The 22,881-nt window shown below is 43.1% G+C and overlaps 1 protein-coding gene across 3 annotated transcripts in view; it reads left to right on the forward strand.

Annotated features, from left to right (window-relative positions):
* Nucleotides 1-22,881, forward strand: part of LOC126365127 (peripheral plasma membrane protein CASK-like) — a 1,978,716-nt gene that overhangs the window by 1,661,161 nt on the left and 294,674 nt on the right. The window lies entirely within an intron of this gene.

The following is a 22,881-nucleotide window of genomic DNA, read 5'->3' on the forward strand; positions in this document are numbered from 1 at the left end:
TCGATCTTGATGGTACGAACCTTTGTGATCACTGTGTCGCACCATTTTTCGTTCGGTGTTCATGGTGCAAGTTAATGGTTTGTTCTGAACATTTCTGGAGTATCGACGATGTGCATTTTGTGAAGTGTAATACGTTCATCCCATTCATGCACACGTTGAGTCATTAGCAGCTAACATTTTTGCTGTCCTTAATTGGTAACGCAACATTTCGAAATCAGCCTTACTAAAGGCTGAACTTGCGAACTGACTCGAGGGATTTCTTGAAAGTGTGTTGTGAAGAGAAGAATCTGCAAAAACACAAATACAAGCAGAATGTTGTTTTCGTTTAAAGAAAGAAACTTTGTCTTTTTGTGGGCGAAAAAGTAGTTGGAATCAGTGTCGAGGGGTATGCGCGTGAGAATAAAAAGAAGAAAATGAAACTGGCGAAGTGAACTGGCGCTTGTGCTTGCTGGCTATTAGCTGTGGCGTTTCCGCTTGGTGCTCGCTTGTTATTTTGTGTTGGGCGACCCCCGTCCCGGCTTGAGGGCTTGAGTAGCTAGTGAAGAGTAGCCGGACGTGGCGGCGTGCTGACCTGAGCTGTTGCCAGCATGGGAGGAGCGCGCGCCCGGAGGCGAGAGCGAGAGCGAGAGCGAGATGTCGCAGCCGCTGGTGCGGGAGCTGGCGACGGGCGTGCCGCTGGACCGCCGGCGCTGGATCGGCGAGGAGACGCGCCGCGGCCTGCCGCCCTACGTCTACCGCTACTACCTGCACCGCACGCAGGCCTACCGCCGCAGGCTCAGCTTCAAGGTACGTGCCGGCGGCGCGCGCTCGCAGCCCGAGTGCAGCGTCCGACAAGAACCGACGACGATTTCCCCTCACATACCGCTTATCCGACACTGCGAAAGCTCGTCATCGAGGCGCCACTCAACACGGACGGAGATCGTACTAGAAGACGTTTTCACTTACAAGTGCACGAATAGTTGTGGCTTGTATTTCCTGATCACCGTACGGTGTCCCAGTATCCAACACTAACAAGGAGATGGGTCGGGGATTTGTCCGCAATTTTGTGTGCTGAAAGAGGACCCCTAACACCTCACGTGGTTAAAATATTAGGACGCACTACCCGTAAAATCCCGGGAAAAATCGATCCAAAGTTTCTTATGTGCCTTATGAGTATAAAATGTTAGTACACTGCCGAGCCGCCGTCTGGCCTTGGTGTTCAGAGCTCGGATTCTTACGCTAGACGTCTCGTGTTCGATTCCTCCGCTGGCACTTTTTTTTCTTCTGATTCATTTTCTTTGGTTATTCCACCAATTAGTCAGAAAGTTTCCTAAAACTACATTATCTTTAACAAGTTATTTACATTATTGAATAAAAATTATTTTCATTTTGTCCAACAACACAATTAATGGCGGGTTTTCCATTTTTCACTGTAAAGTATATGAGGAGAAACATTGCCTTTTTAATCAGAATAAAAAAGTCGATTGTGAAACATTCAATTTTTATACATATAAGAATTACAAACAAAAACCGCAGTGGTAAGTATCGTAAAAACAAACAAAGCAATATTTTATGCGACATCTTGCGCAACATAGAAAAGCGGATTTTTTACAATCACAGGGCGTTTGCAATAAATCTGTACAAAAACATGCCCCATTAGCATTTACGAAAATGTTTCGAGTTTCTGACAATTTTCAAGCAAACCAGGCATATTAAATCATGTCTCGGCATTTTGGTGACGAAAATTGATGGTGAGTTATAGAATGAATTTTTATACAATCTTCCTGGAAATTAATTTCTCCTGTAACAATGCGCTGCAATTTTGCAAGCAACAGAAGAAGAAGAAGAAAAAAGTGCTGGAGGAGGAATCGAACCCGAGACCTCTGGCGTAAGGGTCCTAGCGCTAACCATGTAGGCCATACGGAGGCACGACAATGGACGAACATTTTATGATCATAAGGCACCTAAGAAACTTTCGATCGGTTTTTCTCGGGATTTTCCGAATAGTGCGTCCTAATATTTTAAGCACGTGAGGTGTTAGGGGTCCTCTTTCACCACACAAAATTGCGGACAAATCCCCGACCCCACGGTCGTGCCGTCTCCTTGTAAATATAAATCTCATCGTAGTATGTCGTCAACGGAAGGAATATAGCGCTGTTAGTAGTTACCTGTATCTATGCTTTATAGATCTAGACAAGGCATATGACCGGGTTACTAGTAGGAAGTTATTGCCTGTTCTACGAGATTATGGAATAGGACGCTAACTTTTGCAAGCAATAAAAGGTCTTTACATGGATAGTCAAGCAGCAGTTAGAGTTGACGGTAAATTGAGTTCATGATTCAGAGTAGTTTCAGGGGTATATGGATCATATGTTGAAAACAATAGACTGGCTGGGTGAGATTAAGATGTGTGAACACAAAATAAGCAGTCTTGCATATGCGGATGACTTAGTTACGATGGCAGATTCGATTGAAAGTTTGCAAAGTAATATTTCAGAGCTAGATCAGAAATGTAAGGAGTATGGTATGAAGATTAGCATCTCCAAAACGAAAGTAATGTCAGTGGGAAAGAAATGTAAACGGATTGAGTGCCAAATAGGAGGAACAAAGTTAGAACTGGTGGACGGTTTCAAGTACTTAGGATGCATATTCTCACAGGATGGCAACATAGTGAAAGAAATGGAAGCGAGGTGTAGAAAAGCTAATGCAGTGAGCGCTCAGCTACGATCTACTCTCTTCTGCAAAAAGGAAGTCAGTACCAAGACTAAGTTATCTATGCACCGTACAATCTTTCGACCAACTTTGTTATATGGGAGCGAAAGCTGGGTTGACTCAGGTTACCTTATCAACAAGATTGAGGTTACGGATATGAAAGTAGTTAGGATGATTGCAGGTACTAGTAGATGGGAACAATGGCAGGAGGGTGTCCACAATGAGGAAATCAAAGAAAAACTGGGAATGAACTCTATAGATGTAGCAGTCAAAGCGAACAGGCTTAGATGGTGGGTTTATGTTACACGCATGGGAGAAACAAGGTTACCCAAGAGACTCACGGGTTCAGCAGTAGAGGGTAAGAGGAGTCGGGGCAGACCAAGGAGAAGGAACCTGGATTTGGTTAAGAATGATTTTGAAGTAATAGGTTTAACATCAGAAGAGGCACCAATGTTAGCACTGAATAGGGGATCATGCTCCAGACTGAACGCTGAAAGGCATAATCAGTCTTAAATGATGATGATGATGATGATGATAGTTACCTGGCTACGGGATTGTAAGCTTTAACTCACCGTGTTTTGGTATCCTAAAAGAGAAGTGTATGTGCTGACACTGTGTTGCACACTGTTTCTGTCTTTCTAATTCATAATTAGTCACCCACACCGACTCAGCATCACGTTGCACGAACGTCTATCACAGTTAGACAGATTACACCGTGTTACCGAAAGAACAGTATGTGAAATGAACACTCACGAAACTGAGGCAAAATTTTGACGTTATAACTAATGACTAGGCAGGTAGGGAGTATTTGTCAGCGTTTCCGCTGCTGTATTCATGTGATAACGAATAAATTGATTCATTTGAATCGCTGATGTAAGTTACGAAACAAGCCGGTATTGATTTAATCTTCAGTCGTAATGTTCTTTTATCAGCAGTAGAGTTTCCTTTTACACAGAATGGTAGTCGTTAAAAGAAAGGCGTATCATCGAAGCGCGTTCATAATGTGATATCTGCGTCATAAAAATGCGCAAGTGGCAGTTGTTCTTCCCGCGCATGATCTGTGAAACTGACAGCAAAGAGAATACGCATTATCTTCAACAGCATACCTATACTTCGATTACAAATGACATTATAGAACTCTACTTTCACCTAAATAAGTTCGAACCTAGTATTCACTAAATTCTGTCCTGCAGATTGTCACAGCATTAGCTCAACGTTAACTTGGGATTTCAGTGAAAAAATTAAGTGAGTCTCTGTCAGATACTAGGATCCGAAACTCTCCTTGTAATCTCTTGTAACACCGATTGTGCTTACACAGTTTTCCAGTGCACAGTCTTAACATAGTCTTGGCCCACCACTGGAGCACATTCCTATGCTTTGTCTACGTTATAGCTTTGGACATTGCCATTTCGAACAGTCTTGCGGCACGACCAACCCATGTGATACTCGTATTTCTTCTAACGATTGCCGTCTCAAGTCCAGTCGCCATGTCATATTACATATATTTGGCTCCAGTCTGCTTATTCAAAGATTCGCCTCTTTTGTAGAATTTATTGTCTTTATTGCTAACAAATTTCCTAGCCGTCCCGGAGGAAATAATGTGGGCCTCTGTCTTTGTTTTACAATTCTGGGTACTGAATGGCAGTGTAAATCGTAGACTGAAAAACAGCTGTATCGTCATTGATTTTATCCTTTAAATCGCTGCCTAGTTATTTGCTTTAAGGTGATTTATGGTAGTGCATATAACGGGAAAGAAAAACATAGCGATATCTAAACAATGATGTACTGTTTTTAAATAAGTACCCGTATAATCGAGAAACTGACGATTATATGGAACTGTAATCCGCTATAAACACCCTTTTTCACAATAACTTTATTTTGGAACTCTTCCATTTGGTCCGTGTTTACATACAAAAACAACAATACCGGAATTGAGTCGTCCTTGATGCAAAACACCTTGTTATTTGTTTACTTATTTATTTCCCAAACTAGTTTCAGCGACAAATAGCACCATCATCAGTTTTTTTAAAATATAAAACGTGCAGAAAATAGCGTATTTATGCAAACACAGCAACACATTATTACACTTTCACTATTCGTTTTTTGAAATATAGTTTTGTATGGATACTTTCATACTACTTTATTTATTGTGTGTTACGGCATGTTTTTAAGAATTATTGTCGCTGTTTGCGACGTATTTTCTGTGCTTTTTCCTGTTGCCGTTTTTCCTCAGCCTACGTCATGTCATCTGCAACTGTGTGAGCGGCTGTTAGTACTCTTTAGCACATGAGAGTTCTAAACAGTAATAGCACACATTCAACTTTCGCAGAACACGTAAAGAACAAAAACCATAACCCCACTAATATCGAAAACGATCTACACATTCTGAAGCACAACAACAGTCTATACCGACAACTAACAATAGAAGAAAATTGCTACATACAAAAGGCTATAGTGGAAGGGGAAAGTGCAATAAACTAAAACACAACACTTTGCAACAACACACTCTTTATCACTCTGAGAGAACTCACCAAGGACATAGAACAGAAAGCGCTCACACGCAAAAGAATCACTTCCCCGCCGGCCGGAGTGGCCGAGCGTTCCTAGGCGCTTCAGTCTGGAACCGCGCGACCGCTATGGTCGTAGGTTCTAATCCTGCCTCGGGCATGGATGTGTGTGATGTTCTTAGGTTAGTTAGGTTCAAGTAGTTCTAAGTTCTAGGGGACTGATGACCTCAGATGTCAAGTCCCATAGTGATCAGAGCCATTTGAACCATTTGAATTACTTCCCCATTACACACAGAGACATAAATAAGGAACAGAAGTCGTCGTAACTTCCGCTACAGTTTTCATACCGCTCTCGCAACAAGCGGTATACGTCTCGCAACACGCGCGAACAGCAAGATGACGTAATGTTCTTGATCATAAACGAAGTGCGAAAGTTTTGTTTGTCTGTGTATAGAATCAGCTGCATTCCGTCCACCCCAAGTGTATAATGCTGACATATTAAGTTCACCTTTTAGTATTTTGTTTACTAAGAGCCGCTCACACAGTTTGAGGTGACATGATGTACGCTGAGAAAAAACGGCAACAGAAAAAAACCACAGAAAATATGTCGCAAACTGCGACAGTAATTCTTAGAAACATGCCGTAACATAGAATAAATAAGATAATATGAAAGTATCCATAGAATACTATACTTCAAAAAACGAACAGTGAAAATGTAATAACGTGTTACTGTGTTTGTATAACTACGCTATTTTCTGCATGTTTTAGATTGAAAACAAAACTGATGATGGTGATACTTGTCGCCGAAACTAGTTCGGTAAATAAATAAGTAAACAAATAACAGTGTGTTTTGCATAAAGGCGGACTCAATTCCGATATTGTTGTCTCACTTTAGTGTATGTATTATACTGTAACGGGATAACAGTGATGATGATGACGACGATGATGATGATGATGATGATGTTTGCTTAAACAACACTAATTAAGGAGTATTTAGCAGAACTATTTTTAGTACCTGTATATGATTTTTACTGTTGTGAAATGAACTGGTTTCCCTAGGCCACAAGAAAAAAAAAGTTCCATATTACCCAGCGATGTAAGGCAGTGATTAAGATGTTGAACTCGGGTTGCCGAAAGGTGCCATTAAATGAATCATTATTTCCACTACTCCCCCTTCTATACCATATAGTTTTAGCGCTGTTGGCCGATCGAAGTGGTGCAATGGTTTCCACGATGAACTTGTGTTTCTGAGGATACTTGTTCAAACCTAGTCCTACCACTTAGGTCAAGATTGTCTATTGTTTCCCTAATTCAGTGAATGGGAAAGCTGGGATTATAATAACACTATAAAAATACACGGCATTTTATTGACTTCATTATCTTTTCGTCACGCCGTGAGTACATTTTCAAAGCATCCAAATATAACACGAAACATTATGGATGACTGAAAGCAGTACGAATCTCTCAAATATAGGTGCACAGTATTTCGTCAACTTTAATGACATGACATAAGTTCAAACACGCCTGTATTGGACAGTTTCATTCTGCTTTTTAGTGTCCATAAAACATTGTGTTATGCACTGACGGAAAACACTAAGGAAAAGTTGTGCGACGTAAATGAAATTTCGTCGGCGTGTTTCTACATCTGAAAGATGACGTCTATTCAAATTTCGCGTCACTCGCATAACAGTGGCGTTAGCCGCGCCACTGTGAGGGTGAAAATCAGATTTGCTTTAAATACACGTAGTAACGGTCGTGAGTGTTAGTTACCTCTGAGATTGGAAGTGGTCAGTTGATTATCAGCACTTCACTGAGTCTGAACGGGGTCGTGTAATATGGCTACGAGAAACTGGATGTTCCTTCTGCGATATTGCAGAAAGACTTGGCAGGAATGTAGCAACCGTACATGATTGCTGGCAGTGGTGGTCACGAGGATGTACAGTCGCAAGAAGACCGGGCTCCGGACGGTCGCGAAAGGGAAGACCATCGTGTTTGGCGATGGCTCTGTCGCATTGTCGTGCAACAACAACAGCAGTTGGCACCACAGTGACACAAAGAATTGCTACAAGCCGATTACTTCAAGGACAGCTCTGAGCCAGAGGCCCTGTAGCGTGCATTCCACCAACCACAAATCACCGCCATTTGCAACTTCAGTGGTGTCAAGCGAGAGTTAATTGGGGTGGCAGGGTGGAGGTCTGTTGCATTTTCTAATGAAAGTTGGCTCTGCCTCGATGCCAGTGATGGCTGTATGTTGGCTTCAAAGAGACAAGTAGAGGTGAGAACCGACGACCAACCTGTTTGCGTGCTAGAAGCACTAGACATACACTTGGAGTTAGCGTCTGGGGCACTATTAGTTATGACAGCTGGAGCACTCTCGTCGTTATCCCATGCACCCTGACTGAAAAATTGTTCGTCAGTCTGGTGATTCGTCCTATTGTGCTGGCATTCATGAACAGCATTCCGGTCCGTGTTCTCCAACATGATAACGCTTGCCCACATACCGCTGTTGTAACCCAACATTCTCCACAGAGTGTCTATTTGCAGCCTAGGCGTGCTCGATCACCAGATCTGTCTCCAATCTAGCACGTACGGGATCTGATCGGACAACTCCAGCGTCATCCACAAGCAGCATTAACCGTCCCTGCATTGACCGACTATATGCAACACTGACATCCGGGTTCTGTACAACACGTTGCATGCACATTTGGGTTCTTGCATTCAACATTCTGACTGTTACACTGGTTATTAATGTACTATTTCACATGTACAGGGGCTTGTCTCGCGCATATATTAACCTGTGATCTTGCAATTGTAGTCTCTTAAATATGTTACCTAGATAAATGTATTCCCAAAATTCCATTACTCTACTTTGAATTTTTTTGATAGTGTGATTTTTTCCATCAGTGTATTTTTGGAATCTTCTGGAAATGGTGGCACTTCCTAGATTGCTTCAGGCAAATGCCGGGATGGTTCCTTTGAAAGGACACGGCCGATTTCCTTCCCTAACCTGAGTTACTGCTCCGTCTCCAACGACCTTATTGTCGACGGGACATTAAACACTAATCTCCTCCTCCTCCTCCTCCTCCTCCTCCTGTGCTTGTGTTCCATCTCCAATGAATTCACCGTCAACTGTAATGATCAGCAGGCGCTTGAACACTCCTTAAATAATGAAAAAATATCACTTCGGCGACTGGAGTGTCAAATTAAGGTTCACGAGACTGAGTGGACCCTGTTTCAGACCCCTTCACCACAGAAAGAATTTGTGACCGGGAGTCGAACCTGACACGTTTCCGTCACTAGCCGGCCGTTCTAACCACAAGTCATCGAGGAAGCTTAATGTGAACTTGTGTAACATTTTTACTATCCAAGACAAGCAAAGTTCCAGCCCCGATAGTTTACACAAAAATTGTATCACATAGCCAAAGTTCGTATTATTCTTAATGGTTAAAGAATCAATCTGAGGCCATTAATACATCAAATATTTACTAGATTTTCCAGTTATAAATATGACGCCACGTTCGCTATATTTACTTGTCCGTAGTCTGCTAATACAAATAATGCGTCAGGAGATTGAACAATATCTAGATATATCACACTCATTAAGTGTACTATCAGTTCTCACTCCACAGCACTACAGAGTAATAACAATTTTCATTTTATGAACAGAAGTTAGTTGAGTTACAACATTACAATAGTTCGATGCACTCTCTCTAAAATATACCGAAACAAGGCCTCCAACAAAACGGGAACGTGAACCTCCTCGCAAAGAAGGCACCACGCAGCGGACCGATATTTATCCCCAACTGCCGTGAATCACGCCATATGTCAGACGCAAAACGAGGCCATATAACATTCTTAATAAAAGAGTGAGACAAAATATGATGTTAGAGAGGCTGCCATTGCTTCAGCAACCAATTGCACCAGAAGCTCGTGGTTTATGGACTGGGCACGTAGCAGACGGTATGTACGGTCCAAGATAAAAACAAGGAAACTGAGCGTTAGAGACCTCCCCATCCTGTCCGTGCGACTCAGCATCAAATGATGATTTAAATCACTTAATCATCTCGTATAAAGTATATGGCAATCGGAAAGCAACTTTGTGCAGTACAGTAAGGAAATTGGCATTTCCCTCTACTGGCAGCACTAATCTCATTTTTTTTAATGACCCCTTCCAGAGACTGTAACCTAAACATGTAACAGCAGCTCCTGTGTGCTCTGTTTGTTCTAACAGGACTTCATTATAACGATCAGACATACTATTAAACAGTTTGATACTGTCTGCGTGATATGTACACCAGATGCCAAAGAATGACTCAGCCAACTTGTCTTTCCTTGAGGCCGCTATCATTATTTGTAGTTACAGTTGTCTGTCTCCTTCATCTCTAACCCTTTGATAGGGACTCTTACAGGGCATCTTCATTCCTATTGACGAATGCGTTTTCATGTTATCGATGTAAATCCTCTTACCGAGATCTTCATTTCGTATGATAAAGAGACAGTGTAAAAGGAAGTAAGTAAGAGGGAAAGTGCTCTATTAAGCATTAACTTGTAATAAAGGCAAAAAATTACAAGACGTTATGTAAGGTGAGTTCAGCGTATCCTCGAGAGATTGACGATGACGTCATGCTTATACTCCACTACTGAACAGATGTACGCCTTTTGCAGAAACTAATACTGGAGGGAAGAAGATCGCGTTAAAGGTTCCTGACGAAGTCATTGAGATAAACGTCCAGGGACCAGGTTGGAACAGAAAATGGCCATGGTGTCCTAAAAGGAATAATCCAGGAAGCCGCCGTAGTCGACTTCGAGAAACTACGGAAAACCTTAATCTGAATGGTGGGACAGGTCTTGGAACTCCTTTCGGCAACACTGGAAATAGTCTCCATGGTAATTACTTGTAGATAGCGTAACAAAGAGTGCACCATCAGCCTATTCAATCTACCATTAATTCTCCCAATTTGCCAATTGTAACTATCTTGTTCTTATTTAAGGAGCACTTTACACAACTTTTTTAGGCATAGAAATCGGAGACATGGCCATTGTGCCCAATATCTATTTCGAAGTGTACAGTGAATTGCCTTTTGCTCTAATATACAAACGTAAACAATATTCCAAAATATCTCTACGTGCAAAAAGAACAAATTAATATGTACGCAACAAATCTTAGATTGTTGGACAAACTGAAGCAGTAAACTGACACACTGTTTAGACTGGTAAGTTTCCATTCTTATTTCCGCAGATACATTAAGCTAGTACGATAATGGGGAGGAGGATGGGCACCCCCTGGAAGTGTGTCCATTTCATACTCAGCACTAAAGGACCATCGTGAAATGTGAAATAACTTACAGAGCTGTTAATTTAAGTGAAAACCATTCAAAATTTATGAAGATCTAGACAAAGTAAATGATCAAAGTGCACAGTGGTACAGCACATGCCAGCAAGAACGCGATGAATGACATCGAAACTTCAGTAAATAAACAATACCGACACAAATTTAAGGTGCATATTGATTCAGCTTCCATTTAACTTATACACTATCATCGTAGACAGACTATGTCTGTCATGAAATAATTAAATATCGAAGTTTTTTCTCTATATTTTCTCCCTTTTCACTATTGACATTAATACGTATGCTATAATTTGTCGAGGTAAATTGCAATCCATTTCCTAGCAGTTTGTCCTGCCGTTAAGTACCCACATCGCTACGGTAGCTGGCGCAGGAGTCAGCTAAAAGTTGCCAACGAGCTAGCATAAATATTTCTGCTCGCATTCCTGCTCGCGCTTGCATTATAAATGCGACGGAATGTAGCAGTTTGTTGGGAGTTATGCGGCACCGAAAAAAGCAACAACACGGCTGACGAACAAGCAGTCATTAAAGAGGCAGCGGAGGATGGGCAACGGCTGGAAGTGTGTCCATTTCAAACGCTGCACTAAAGGACCTTCGTGAAATATGCAGGAACTTACACAGCAGATGGTTGCCCATCTGTACGCCAGTACTTTGAAATCCGATGGTGTAAGAACGACTACTCATGTATTAACTAATCCTATTGCTTGCAGTATGCCATGAAGAGATGACGCTGCACTTTAGGAAACTTGATATCGCGGCGACTTGTCCTGATCTAAAATATTTTTATTCCTCTGCATATGTTATAAAGGAAACACAGTGGTTCTCGTGGATAAAAAGCAGTATATCAATAAGACACAACAGTTCATCACAAAAAATTAAATTATAAAACTAAAATCAGATCCAACAAACAGATTCCAAACGAAGTTGAGAAACACTCTGAAAGACATTGAACTTCCGATAGAAAACAATGAAAAAGAAAAACTGGTACAAACAAATCCCAGTGCACCACCCCTCCCCAAAAAAGATTGCAGTCAGCTCAAGACGGATGTTATATAGTAACAGATGTTAACAGCTGCTGCGAAAAATGGACAAGCAAACAAACGTGTTATTTTAATTCCTTTTTCCGTATGAAATAAGTGGGAACAAGTAGAGGTTGCACACAGTGCAAAGCAAGTTCCATAGTCTTCCCGAACGTGGTCCATCTGTGGTTCCGTCGCCAAGTGATCTTTTACTTAAAGTAGCTACACACGTGCCATTATCTTCTAGATCACTCACTATATGTTCAATTTTTCATACACACATCAAAAAAGTGTTTGCATCACCTCTGTTCCGAGAGTTCCGGAACCTGTAGAACAGCCGGCCGTTGTGGCCGAGTGGTTCAGGCGCTTCAGTCCGGAACCGCACTGCTGCTACGGTCGCAGGTAAGGAATCATACCTTGGCATGGATGTGTGTGATTTTCTTAGGTTAGTTAGGTTTAAGTAGTTCTAGGTCTAGGGGACTGATGACCTAAGATGTCAAGTCCAATAGTATTTAGAGCCATTTGAACCTGTACAAAAAATTGGAATAGTGATCAACATAAACATCATTGCCGCCCTCTTTATTGCTCAAGAAACCACACATTGCATGTTGTACCACCTATATCTTCAGAGGTGGTGGTCCAGTTTGCTGTACACACCGGTACCTCTAATACCCAGTAGCACGTCATCTTGCATTGAATCATGTCTGTATTCGTCGTGGCATACTATCCACAAGTTCATCGAAACACTGTTGGTCCAGATTGTCCCAGTCCTCAGAGGCGATTCGACGTACATCCCTCAGAGTGGTTGGTGGAACACACCTTCCATAAATAACCCTTTTCAACCTATCCCAGGCAAGTTCGAGAGGGTTCATGTCTGGAGAACATGCTGGCCATTCTAGTCGAGCGATGTCTTTATCCTGAAGGAAGTCATTCACATAATGTGTATGATGGGAGCGCAAATTGTCGTCCATGAAGACGAATGCCTCGCCAATATGCTGCCGCTGTAGTTGCACTATCGGTCGGAGGATGGTATTCACGAATCGTGCAACCGGTACGGCGCCTTTCATGACATCCCCACATAATGCCACCCAAAGTAGCAGGAAACCTCCACCTTGCTGCACTCGCTGGACAGTGTGTCTAAGGCGTTCAGCCTGACCGGGTTGCCTCCAAATACGTCCTCGACGATTGTCTGGTTGAAGGCACATGCGACACTCATCGGTGAACGGAACGTGATGCCACTCCTGAGCGGTCCATTCGGCATGTTGTTGGGCCAATCTGTACCGTGCTGCATGGTGTCGTGGTTGCAATGATGGACATCGGGAGTGAAGTAGCCCATCATGAAGCCTATTTCGCACAGTTTGAGTCGTAGCATGACGTCCTGTGGCTGCAGGAAAAGCATTATTCAACATGTTGGCGTTATTGTCAGGGTTCCTCAGAGCCATAATCCGCAGGTAACGTACATCCACTGCAGTAGTAGCCCTTGGGTGGCCTGAACGAGGAATGTCATCGGCAGTTCCTGTCTCTCTGTATCTCCTCCATGTCCGAACAATATCGCTTTGCTTCACTCTGAGACGCCTGGACACTTCCCCTGTTGAGAGCCCTTCCTGGCACAAGGTAACAAAGCGGACAAGATTACACCGCGGTATTGACCGTCTAGGCATGGTTGAACTACAGACAAAACGAGGCGTATACCTCCTTCCTGGTGGAATGATTGGAACTGATCCGGCTGTCGGACCCCCTCTCTCAAATAGGCGCTCCTCATGCATGGTTGTTTACATCTCTGGGCGGGTTTAGTGACATCTCTGAACAGTCAAAGGGACTGTGTCTGTGATACAGTACCCACAGTCAACGTCCATCTTCAGGAGTTCTGGGAACCAGGGTAATGCAAAACTTTTTTTGAAATGTGTACATTTGTTGCAAGATACCCTCAGATGCCAATGTCGTACATATGCTTATCTTTAACGTCTGTCATTATTATACTCGACAAGTTATATTGTCTTTTTCGATAGTAACACTACCTTAGTCTTGCACGTTATCCGTCTTTCTTCTCTTAACTTTTTAATTTTCTATTTCCCTGCCCAATATAGATAGAATTCGATACAACTAGTCTTACCCAGATATCTGTCTGTTCACCCCCAACATTTAACAATCTAAAAAAGGACCAAATTAGAAATACAGTTATCAGTTCCTAGAATATCGTACCATTGTACAGCTTCTCTTTGGAACATAAGGCTAAACCTGAAATACAGATAGTTATAAAGTTGCAGTTATTCAATGCAGCATTTCTTATAGAAACTCAGGAAATTAATAACGCTGTAGTACTACTATTATGGGGTAATATATGAACCTGACAGACATTATAGAACAGACCCACGTATGTTTTCGTACAGTAAACAACAGGAAAATACAAAGGAAAAAACCTAAGCGTGGAGAGAATGTGTTCTATTAATATTCACAACGGATTCCCGAAGTATCACCCGTTCGCTACAAATAATGTAAGTCCAAGCCATATTTTGTCCGTTTCTCCAAATCGTTGTACGAATCTCAGAATATCAAAAGCTATGAAACTAATGTGAGAAAGGTTAATTCCAGAGACGTTTGTATTCAGTGAACATAGGTCAGTGAAGAAAATTTAACTACATCCCCTGAGTTGTAGTGGAGCAGCAGGTAAAAAATATCTCTCTCTCTTTCTTCCCGTCCGAACAGGCCTCAGAGGCCCATTGACACCGACCGACCGCCGTGTCATCCTCCGCCGATAGGCGTCCTTTGATGCAGGTATGAAGGAGTACGAGGTCAGCACACTGCTCCCCCGGCCGTTGTCAGTTTTCGTGACCGGAAACGCTTCATCTCAGATTAGCTTCTGAGTCGGCCTCACAAGGGCTGAGTGCACCCCGCTAAACTTCGTTGACTTGACGGGAACCGTTGTTTGGGAGGAGATAAGTGTTTAATGTCTCATCGACAACGAGATGTTTAGAGACAGGGCACAAAAACGGATCAGAGAAGGAAATCGGCCCTGCCCTTTCAAAACGGATCAGGGAAGGAAATCTGCCCTGCCGTTTCAAATAAACCAGTCACTGAAAATCCTAAATCAGGATGGCCGAACGTGGCCTAGAAACCGTCGTCCTCCCGAATGCTAGACCAGTATGCTAACCATTGCGCCACCTCGTTCGGTGGAGCCGATGTTACCACTGCGGCAGTTGGCAAGTACAAAATATGGTAAGATTCAAATGTGCTGTGTTCCCACCTTTCAGAAAGATATCGGACAGACTCACTGAAACCTCTGCAAAAGTAACATTTTTGAGAGTTACGGTCCAGTAAAATAAAATCGTAGGTTCTACCGACCACTTGGCCCATTGTGTCCGCCCGAGAGTTAATTGTTTCCAGAGTAGATAAGCGTACTGCCTATGTACAAGTTCCGTGTGCTCAAATAGTTTTTTCTCTGAAAATTGGAAGCAGTTATTTATCTGCTAGTATCATACTTCACATTTATCGTAAGTTACGGAACATTGGAGGTAACTCCATGGCGTTGGAGGAACTCATAAGATAATGGCTACTGCTGTCGAGAATTGGTGTTCTTTGTAGGTGAAAGTTGGGAATCAGCGTATTTTAAAATTGGGGTAGGTTTGCTATTTCTGTAGCCATGTTTGGCAATAGTATGTCTGTGACTGTATAAATTACCTTCCATATAGTTCTGATATCACTCACAAATAAAGGATATGTGTGTGTTTTTAATACAGCGACGTATATTTAAAATGTAAAATGCACACAGCTTAAAATAGAGCTTCACTTGTCGCTGGTATTAGAATTGTGTAAAACTTAATTCCTTTGACATCCGACCGTGGTTATATTAGCTGTCTACAGCATAACAAATGCTCGTATTCCGTGATGCGTTGTGTGTCACATACATCGTCTGTGTGTACCTGCCACTGGCTGTGGAGCAAACACACATTTTCCGCCGCATTTTCTGCAGGTAGGCACGGAATATCTGACAGGTGGCTCTCGCAGGATGAGGGGCGAGATAACCTGAGCGACAGAGGGAACCGCCGGCCGAACTCCAGAGCGCAGGCTAGCGGACTGCAGCGATAATGCGGGCTGCTAACTTACTCCCTGCCCCCGCGCTCTCTCTATGCCGTTACGGTACGGGCAGCGTAAGTGCGCTGCTGACGTCACAGCTTAATGCGGAAAGCTACCGTTGCTGGATCGTCGCGAGCAGATTTTGTCCGCTGCTGGACGTTACTGTCACTCTCCCTCTAAGGTGTTAGCATTTTACATGTAACCTCAGACAAAGACAGTTGTCTAAAAAGGCGAAGATAAAGATATGGTGGGTTCTTTGTGGTCATAACTATTCCTTCGGAAAGAAAGAAAATTGAGTTTATATTCTAGAAGCCGAAAAGCAGTAATTTGTGCTGACACTAATTTATTTGGCAGATATCACTAATTCATTTGACAGATACCATCAGTTTACAGTTTCCCAACTCAGTCTCACTCTGTGGCAGTGGGTAACAATGCTTCTACATTTACATGATGCTTCAGAATGCTTTTTTACACTATTGAAACACTTTGCAGCCCAACTCTTTGAATAGTATGGTTCCAGTTAAGCCATGCCTGGATGTCGTGAGACTTTCCCGAAGTAATGTTTTCAAGTTTTGTTCTTCGCTCTAGAAGAGGTGCCCCAATTATAAAGTGGCTGAGCAACGTCACCGAGTTCTGAGGACGTGAGACAATTCAGTAGGTGGCTTAAACGCTTACCTGTTGTGAACGAACTGGTCTGTTGTTAAGCTGCAGCTTTCTTGGCGGCTCAGGAATATAGAGAAACGCTTGGAGGGTTCTCAGGGATTTTGTCAGGAAAATCTGACATCTAAGTCCCTAGAGTACTAGCCATGAAGAGTGGGAGGTGCTGATATGGGAGACGCAGTGGGAAAGCCGCCATAATTCCCATGATACATTCTAGCCATCGTGCAGGGACTTTTCATAGCAATACCCTGTGGGCTGGCACCGTGTACTAATACAGGAAGTAAACAGCAGCGGTCGTTCGTTGATCTCCAATGCTAACGCAGCCCACCAATTACAAGATATTACGTCGAGAAATTAAGCACCACGAACGACAAGAATGGCAGAAAGGGAACTTAACGCTATTGCAGCGAGTCCAATCTGAAACTGATCGCGAGTCGCATCCGATATTCTTATAGGTGATACTCAAGCATCACGCCAAGCGACTCGCACGCTGTTCTGCTTTGAGCATTCTGACATTGCCTTCTGGAGTCATATAAGTCAATTTTCCACTCAGTTTCCAGGCTTCTAGTCTGATTGCTGCATTCATTAGGATGCCTGTTGTCACTTTCTGACATTCTCATTTTTCATTCCACGTTGGATGATCTTTCTGTTGATCTTAAGTTTGAGTAATTAAGTATTCGACTGCGTTCCCGCTATCCGCAGTCAACAGGCTTCGCATGTATACGGATATCCGTTGAGTGGTGGCGAGTACAATAGAGCTGTGTTTACTGCTGGGAAATGGTTTTATCTGGAGGTCACTTAGGCAGGGAGTGCGGAACAAGAATCGAATTAAGCTGCTCCGAATATCGCCCAAAAGCCCCAGTTCATGGAGTTAAAAAATGCTGGTTGTCATTCAGCACCCATGTGAAACCACGAGAGACTCGCCGGGACATACCACCGATTCTGTTATGCTTTATTGCCAAGTCATGTATGTGACCAGTCAAATAACAAATTTGTCATCCTAAAATTCAGGGAAAAATCGAACAATTAACAAAATTTTAAGAGTCGTACCACGTTCGTTGGATTTTCGGCTAAAATAGAGGGCAAATTGACCGGAAATGAGTCACCGCCCTTTGGCCCGGAAGTAAAACACAATTTAGTAAAGTGTGGCGCACTGTAATCTGTGCATCACAAGCACGGGAACTGGAGGGTCTTCTCGCCGTAGCAAGAATCCCTTTGTCATAGGACTATCACCTATACAAAGACGAATAAAGAGGACCTTATGCCGCTTACATCGTTGGAAGGAGGCGCGCCACAGGCGCGTTGTGTACTTCAGTAGACGCACCTTATTTTCTGTCACTTCCAGCCACTCTTCATCCCACTGACACATGACTCTGTACCTGAACAGTGAGAGGACAGCATGCAGGGGATGGCACATAACAGGGAATCGCGACACGCCTCCTTGGCTGCTACATCCACTCTTCCGTGCACCGCAACGTCCATGTGCCCTGCCACCCAGCAGAAAGACACTTCCTTCTGCAGCCCTTGTAGTTAGAGGAGCGTCCTGGATATTATGGATTACTATATCTGATAGGTACAAACGCTGCAGAGAGTGAGGATCACTACAGGGAATAGGAGCAGACGAATTTAGCACTCGAAGTAGGTTTCAAATGATCCAGTGTCCGCAACTTCCCGTGTAATTTCGCGTCGACGATAGTAAAGTTTTGAGGCAGTCGGAGATTGGGGACGCGATGAGGGAAAAGAACAGAGGATCCTAGACCCTGATGATTATTCACCTTACTAGAAACTGCTTTCTAACTCGAGCACAACCACGACTTGTACGAGGAGCTTCCGGTATCTGCCTTATTCGGAAAATCTATTATACTCTGATTAGTACAAACAGTATCACGTTCAGCCAAAGTCGACAACCGTGCTGGCCATTCAAATACGATATATTACGTTTATGTTAGCTCGTAATAGTGATGAAATGGAAATAAATAGTACGTGTTTCTTGATTAGTGGTCTTTTGGCATTCAGTAACTGCAGACAACAATGTTTACGGTCTGTAGTATGAGCGAGTATGCTTCGATTTCTCCCCGGGAAACGTGAGAAACTATTCTAAGCCAGACAGGATTGGAAAAAACAGAAAAGTTCACCGTAGATAGCTGCTTTTGCATCTTTTGAAGCAAGGAATTTAATGTTTTGTCCTCTTCTGCAACAGATCCAATTGTTCATAATTAACTTGACAACAAGTGAAGAAAACTAATTACGCCAACATGTGATAAATTGAATTTGAGACAAGTTTTGAAATCAGTTAATGTGATTGTGTCAAACTACCGTTATTCCAAAGATCCTCATCTATACCTACATGAACACTCTACAAATCACATTTAAGTGTCTGGCAGAGGGTTGATCGAACCACCTTCACAATTCTCTAGTATTCCAATCTCGTATAGCGCGCGGAGAGAGCGAACACCTTTCCGTACTAACTCTGATTTCCCTAATTTTATCATGGTGATCGTTTCTTCATATCTAGGACGATGTCAACAAAATATTTTCGCATTCGTAGGAGAAAGTTGGTGATCTGAATTTCGTGAGAAGATTCCACCGCAACGATCAACGCCTTTGTTTCAATGATGTCCATCCCTAACCCTGTATCATTTCAGTGACACTGTCGCCCCCATTTCGCTATAATACAAAACGTGCTGCTCTTCTTTGAAAGTTTTCGATGTATTCCTTCAATCCTATCTGGTAAGGATCCCACACCGTTCAGCAGTATTCTAAAAGAGCACAGACAAGCATAATGTAGGCAGCCTCGTTAGAAGATATGTTTTATTTTCTAAGTGTCCTGCCAATAAAACGCAGTCTATGGTCGCCTGCCCCACAACATTTTCTGTGTGTTACTTCCAGTTTAAGTTATTCGTAATTGTAATGCGTATGTATTTAGCTGAATTTACGGCCTTTATATTTGACTGATTTGTCGTGCAACCGAAGTTTAACGGATTCCTTTTAGCACTCATGTGGATGACCTCACACTTTTCGTTATTTAGGGTCAGTTGTAGATTTTTGCACCATACAGATATATTTTCTAAATCGTTATGCAATTTGTTTTGATCTTCTGATGACTTCACTAGTCTATATACGACAGCGCCATCTGCAAGCAAGCTAAGACGGCTCCTCAGATTGTCTCCCAATTCGTGTGTGTAGATAAGGAAGAGCAAAGGGCCTGTAACAGTACCTTGGGAAACGCTGAAATCACTTCTGTCTTACTCGATTACTTTCCGTAAACTACTAAGAACTTTGACCCATCTGACAGGAAATGAATCCAGTCACATAACTGATACTATATTCCCTAGTCATGCAATTTCACTATGAGCCGCTTGTGTGGTACAGTGTCAAAAGCCTTCCGGAAAACCAGAAATACGGAATCGATCTGAAATCCCTTGTCAATAGCACTCAACACTTCATGCGAGTACAGAGCTAGTTGTGTTTTACAAGAACGGTGTTTTTTAAGCCCATGTTGACTGTGTGTCAAATGGTTCAAATGGCTCTGATCACTATGGGACTTAACATCGGAGGTCATCAGTCCTCTATAACTTAGAACTACTTAAACCTAACTAACCTAAGGACATCACACACATCCATGCCCGAGGCAGGATTTGAACCTGCGACCGTAGCGGTTGATCTTCGTATGAAAGATGATAATGATGATGATGGGTTTGTGGGGCGCTCAACTGCGTGGTTATCAGGACCCGTACAAATTCCCAACCTTTGCTCAGTCCAATCTCGTCACTTTCATGAATGATGATGAAATCATGAGGACAACACAAACACCCGATCATCTCGAGGCAGGTGAAAATCCCTGACCCCGCCGGGAATCGAACCCCTACCCCGTACTAGGGAAGCGAGAACGCGACGAGGTCGCATTTTGGTTCATTTGCAAGTAGTGAGATGGCTCAGTTACACATGTTCGAGAAGGTAGATGTGTTTACTTGCATAAGAAGCTACAGTTAGTTCGACTGAAAAAGCGCATACAACGCCAGAAAACAGTTGAAATGGATACAAAAATGTAATATTCATTCCACTCCATCGCCGGCTGAATGATACACCTACCGGTTTTCGTAGATATATATAAAAAATAAACACCTACAGTTGCAATATTATTTTTGATTTAAAAGTAAAGTGTAACACCATGGTTAGGCATCATCAGATTACGTAGAAAGGTCAGATACAGTTCACTGGATCAGCTACCAAAACTCTTCGTCAGCCACATACGCATAAAACCGTCTGGATGAAAATCTTGTTGTCAGAATATCTAAAACGAACTGTGGGAACCTTTGTCATGATATAAACTCCTCCCACACAGGCCATGAAGGTCCAAAGGTACCGTCTGGTCGCCGTGTAATCCTCAGACCATAGGTGTCACTGGATGCGGATATGGAGGGGCATGTAGTCAGCACACCGCTCTCCCGGCCTTATGGCAGCTTCCGAGACCGGAGCCGCTACTTCTCAATCAAGTGGCTCCTCAGTTTGCCTCACAAGGGCTGAGTGCACCCCCCTTGCCAGCAGCGCTCGACAGACCGTATGGTCACTCATCCAAGTGTTAGCCCAGTCCGACAGCGCTTAACTTCGGTGATGTGACTGGAACCGGTGTTACCACTGCGGCAAGTCCGTTGGTTTGTACTGGTATAGCAGCGAAGACAAATAGGCCATAGTATCAGAAATGCAGTTGAAATACCACTGTTAAGAGAAGCGCAAGAAGCTCTAACGGAATGAATAAATGGCTGTGCGAGTGCTGCAACCTGAGCTGACAAAGAAATGAAAGATTCAACTTGAACAGGATGTGATGCGTTCTATCCAGTATTTGGAGTATATGAACAAGACTTCTATCAATGCAACAGCAGTAATCTGTGAATTAAAATCGACTCCTGTCTGTCTAAAGTTTCTGGAGCAGCCCGCAGTTGCAAGCCGCCTCTATATTCGTACATTCGTATCCAGTAATTCTAGTGCCTCTTAGCTGTTTGGCAACCAAACCAACATGTACGAGTGACTCTACTTACAAAGCATTTCGTTCCTGTGCCTATATGTTGTGTCTATATCACCATGACCATTTTAATATTGCTCCATTTTTCTCTAAAATGCAACATTGCATCAGTTGTAAGACTGCAACATTTATATTAGATCGCTCTTTGCGATGAACAGTCATATTATTAACTGTGTCATTGACTGACACTGGCTAGCAGTACTGAATGTTTGGTAGTTAATACGGGCCCAAGCGTCCCTCAGAAACCGCTATCGACTGATGAGGGGCTGGGAAGAGACTTGTCATACTCTGCAGAGGCAGACATTAACTGCCCTGAGAGAGAGCAGCGCATGGCCGGCTTACGATGCTGGAGGAAGCTGAACCTTTGTAGTGCAGTCAGAGCGCGTGGAAGCTTGCTCCCTAGCGGGACGGAAAAGAATTTCAAAGTAGCGTAACCGGAGAAAGATTGTTGCCGGCGGAAGAAAGTGAAAGGATACTCTTTCAGTGAGAAGGAATGTACGGACACACAAGCGATAGTCGCGAGATATCTTCTAATGAGGAGCACTTGTGCATACTTTCCACCATAAAGCAGAGACGCTAATTTAACGGGCGGATGTAGGAGGGGTAACGAAACAATCCAGAAAATCTTTTGAGAGGGGTATGAGCTTCAGGTGATTGGTTGGCATATTCATGATCCATATAGAGGGCGGTAATGTTTTTGCGATTCATCGTCTGAGTGCAGGCATAGGAAGCAGGGTACGGCGTGAGCGAGAGCTTTTCTCCGAAGATCTATTGAGAGCAGTTCCCTCCGGGGATCGAGCTGGACTCTTCGCTGGCGAGAGCCATAGTGCTGAATCAGGTGGTTATATTTTAAGATGTGTTGCTTTCGGCACAGTGACGTTCTCGCTTCCCGCGCCAGGGTTCCCGGGTTCGATTCCCGGCGGGATCAGGGATTTTCTCTGCCTCGGGATGACTGGGTGTTGTGTGCTGTCCTTAGGTTAGTTAAGTTTAAGTAGTTACAATTTCTAGGGGACTGATGACCATAGATGTTAAGTCCCAAAATGCTCAGAGCCATTTCAACCATTTTTTCGGCACAGTGAGCGCGTGAAGTCGTTTCTCCATGACAGAGTTGTTATTCTGTTTACTCGACTGACGATTCCTTAGCTCTCTGTGAATTCGTGACACAACATTGAAGTTATTCTTTACGGGAGAATATTTAAGTCAGATTCCTGTTACTGACTCGTGAAGAAACGGAAATCTTGACTTGTGTTCCGTCTTGTCCTTGTAATTTGCGAACGGTATGTTGCGTCCACTGTGTGTACAGAGAATTGCAGATACGCCACCTGCACAGCGGCCAAAGACCCTACTGTCTTTACTTGAATAGGCGATATACGCACTCCAGTTCGGTGGACAGGAAAACGCAAACAGTAAACGTGTTGAGTTCCATCTGAGTGTCGACTGAGCGTTTTCTGAAAGTGCCAGTCAGTGTAGGTTCAAATGGTTCTAAGCACAATGGGACTTAACATCTGAGGTCATCAGTCCCTTCGACTTAGAACTACTTAAACCTAACCAACCTAGGGA

Source organism: Schistocerca gregaria, chromosome 1 (assembly GCF_023897955.1).
Source record: "Schistocerca gregaria isolate iqSchGreg1 chromosome 1, iqSchGreg1.2, whole genome shotgun sequence".
NCBI lineage: Eukaryota > Metazoa > Arthropoda > Insecta > Orthoptera > Acrididae > Schistocerca > Schistocerca gregaria.